General features: G+C 37.7%; 1 long non-coding RNA gene across 1 annotated transcript; it reads left to right on the forward strand.

The window, feature by feature from the left end:
- Positions 1-2,495: 2,495 nt before the first annotated feature.
- LOC112140102 lies at positions 2,496-3,962 on the forward strand. The gene is made up of 4 exons (XR_002918119.1): positions 2,496-2,555; positions 2,935-3,045; positions 3,224-3,278; positions 3,914-3,962. It is a non-coding gene; the product is annotated as an uncharacterized LOC112140102 (long non-coding RNA).
- The last annotated feature ends 119 nt before the right edge of the window (positions 3,963-4,081 follow it).

Raw genomic sequence — 4,081 nt, forward strand, 5'->3', positions numbered from 1 at the left:
TGCCAGATGCAGCAAAGCAGCCCCAAAACATAACTGAGCGTCTTCCATGTTTCACCGTAGGGACAGTGATCTTTTCTTCGTATGCTTGGTTTTTGAGTCTAGGAACATAGAGTTGATGTGCCGTACCAAAAAGCTCCAGTTTGGTCTCATCTGTCCAAATGACATTCTCCCAGAAGCTTTGTGGCTTGTCAACATGCATTTTTGCAAATTCCAGTCTCGCTTTTTTATAATTTCTTTTCAGCAGTGGTGTCCTCCTTGGTCATCTCCCATGAAGTCCACTTTGGCTCAAACCACGACGCATGGTGCGATCTGACACTGATGTACCTTGGCCTTGGAGTTCACCTTTAATTTCTTTGGAAGTTGTTCTGGGCTCTTTGGATACAATTTGAACGATCTGTCTCTTCAATTTGTCATCAATTTTCCTCTTGGGGCCACGTCCAGGGAGGTTGGCTACTGTCCCGTGGGTCTTGAACTTCTGAATAATATGAGCCACTGTTGTCACAGGAACTTCAAGCTGTTTAAAGATGGTCTTATAGCCCTTACCTTTAAGATGTTTGTCTATAATTTTTTTTCGGATGTCCTGGGACAAATCTCTTCTTCGCTTTCTGTTGTCCATGTTCAGTGTGGTACACACCTTTTCACCAAACAGCAGAGTGGCTACTTGTCTCCCTTTACATAAGCAGACTGACTGATTATGAGTTTGGAAACACTTGTGATGTCAATGAAAGGACACACTTGAGTTAATCATGTCACTCTGGTCAAATAGTTTTCAATCTTTTATAGAGGTACCATCATTTTTGTCCAGGCCTGTTTCATTTGTTTGTTTTTTTTTAATAAGTATGTTAATCAACAATTCAAAAGTGATGGCTGATTTTGATTGTTTAATTTTCAATACATTTTTACTTAATGACACTTTTGTAATTTTCTCGTGATTTCAGTGAGAATTGTGGGTTTGTCCTTCTTTAACTGAGGGGTACCAACAATTTTGTCCATGTGTGTAAATATTGTTTTGGATTTAATTTGTTTAAAAATACTGTTTTAACAGAAATTACTGGGTAAAAAAATGGTCAGTTCAACTCAGAAAAAAAAAAAACATTTGTCCTTGGTGTTGATAGTTGTATGTAACCAGATAGTTGTTATAAATCTTATTATTTATTGTTGAACGCAACAAGCAACCACAAGACAGAGGATAGCCTGAGAAAGAGAAAACATGATAACTAGGAAAATTGAAGGAATAAAATCTGTTTTCAACATTAAGAAAATGTAAAATATTTACTCATTTGTTAAAGAGGGGTTGCAGAACTGCACTAGAAAAACTGGATGTGACCCAGCCTTGTGGCTGAGACCGAGGGACAGAATTTGACTCAGAGATCACTAAAAATTCCTCTGAAGACTACTGAGAGCTTTGCTGGAAGTTTAAAAAGAGATCAGTCAGACAGGATAAAGTATAGGCATGACCACATGACAACTTTGAGTTATCTATCTCTGACCTGGGGGCTGGGAGGGTAGTTGTGTGACCAGTTGTATGACCAGGTGTTTCTTTGTGTGTCATACAACATTAGATCTTATGAAATTTAAATCTTCATTTTATCATAAAAAACATAAGGAAAATGTATTTGTCTAAAGTGGGACTCTCTTGGCTCTAGTTGGGTTTTAACAAGAAAAATATTTTTAATATCCATATTTTAGCATGTGCATATTGTTTTGCTTAACAAATGTCTATAATATTTATGATATTTTTATGTTTAAAAAGCAGGTAAGCCTTTCACCTCACTTAATGTTTCCTCATTTTCACCATCCATCCATCCATCTTCTTGACCGCTTTGTCCCCTTCGGGGTCGCGGGGGTGCCGGAGCCTAACCCAGCTGCTGATGGGTGAAAGCGGGGTTCACCCTGGACAGGTCGCCAGTCTGTCACAGGGCCTCAATCACACACCCATTCACTCTCACATTCACACCTAGGGGCAATTTAGAGTCACCAATGAACCTATGAAGCATGTTTTTGGACGGTGGGAGGAAGCCGGAGTCCCCGGTGAAAACCCACACATGCACGGGGAGAACATGCAAACTCCACACAGAAAGGTCCCAGCCGGGATTCGAACCGGGGCCTTCTCGCTGTGAGGCAAGAGCGCTAACCACTGCGCCACCGTGCTCATTTTCACGATAAATAAAATTTAACTAGAATGAAATGTCCTTTCACACAAATAGGTTTGGTGCCAGTGTTTGGCTTAACCAAGTGATCACCAAGTGATCACTAAGAATTCCTCTGGAAGACTACTGAGAGCTTTGCTGGAAGTTTTAAAGAGACCGGTCAGACAGGATAAAGTATAGGCATGACCACATGACAACTTTGAGTGATCTATCTCTGACCTGGGGGCTGGGAGGGTAGTTGTGTGACCAGTTGTATGACCAGGTGTTTCTTTGTGTGTTAGCTGACCAGGGAACACGCTGCTCTGTATATAAACCCGTGTGTTTGAACACACGGTGTGGTTGCTGCATTAATGCTGTCACCATCCAGAGCTCTGTGCAACATTGATCCAATCCTTTATTAATCGGGTAATTTTGATCTTTTTTTTCACTTGCTCTTTTGCAAATCAACCAACTCGGGGAGGTGTCCAGGAGCATGCCTCAACACGATACTTGTCTTCTTTAGTATATGTTTTGTGACTTTAACAATAGTTTTGCATCCAGATAATACATACTGAGGTTAAAAGTCTAAATAATTTAATTGTCATTAGACTAAATGTCAAAATGGGAAACTGACAGTATGATCCCAAGACAGGAATCAGACTCTTGTCTTATAGTTTTAAGGAACTGTAGGAAATAACTTGGTCCCATTCAACCTGACACTCGTGAAGCAAATGACGAAGCTCATTCATTTTATATGATAGGTAGAGTAACCGCGCATGTTTTTTTTTTGTTTGTTTTTCCTCAGAAGAGAAAAAGGACGAACTATTAGCAAACGTGTGAATAAACATATAAAAAGTAGGAGCTACTGAGAAAAAAAAGACTTCAGACACTTCACCAAAGTCGACGGTCATTCAAGGTAAGTTTGAAGCACTTATGATGGACAGGATTTAGTTTATTAAACTAAAAGATAGCTATGTTAACCTATTCATTGTCTATTTTACTTGAATTATTGCAAACAAATGACACATTTGTCACAGTGTAGAAGTCTCTTTGTCCCATGTTTTGATGTTTTTTGTTTTGCTTTTTTCCAACAGATGCAGTTGTTGCTTTTACTTGTGGTACTGGGAACAGTATCTGCTGGAGTTCAAGGTTGGTTTTGTCATGGTTTTATTTGACTACATTGGTGCAACTGGGATGTTTGTTTTAACTTTTTTAATGAAACAGTTTGAAGTGATTAGAACAATTTTAGTATTTTAAATTACATTTTGAAAATCAGTGTTCTAGTTAAAATACCTGTTAAAAATATGTTAAACATTGTAAACAATAATATTTAAAATAAAGACAGTGATGGATGTCTGCTGCTGATGTCTGCTCTTACAATCAAACAATCACAATTTTTACTTCAATATTTTATCCAGTTTTTGATCTGCATTTTAGAATTGCATAAGATATGCTGACTACATTCAGAAACCACTTCAAACTACCAGTCAAATTCAACATGAATTTGTATTTAGTGCAGTTATAAACTTTAGATCATTGTCAGCGAAGTTTCTCTTAGTATTTTTTGTTGTTTTTGGTCTCACCTTAAAAGATCACATTAAATAACTTCTTTAATTACTCCACACTTAAAAACAAGGTGTATAATAAATGTATCTGGTACATAGGTTACCATGAATCCTTCAGAAGTGTATTAAGAAGCAGAAAGAGGAAGATCAGAAAGAGCAAGTAGAGGAGGAAAAGTGAAGGTTTTTGTTCATTTTGTCAATTTGTCATTTTCTTTCCAGATCTTTCTGGCAAAATGTTTACCTTCCCACAGTTAACTAACTCAGCTCACGTGAGACTGAACCCAATAAAACTGGGTTACAATGCTGTAACTGTCTGTCACAGGTAAATAGATCTTTCAAATTCATAGGCAATTCATTTTGAGTTATCATATTTTAAGTGATTTACAT

The sequence above is a fragment of the Oryzias melastigma genome, unplaced genomic scaffold (assembly GCF_002922805.2).
Source record: "Oryzias melastigma strain HK-1 unplaced genomic scaffold, ASM292280v2 sc00865, whole genome shotgun sequence".
NCBI classification, from domain to species: Eukaryota; Metazoa; Chordata; class Actinopteri; order Beloniformes; family Adrianichthyidae; genus Oryzias; species Oryzias melastigma.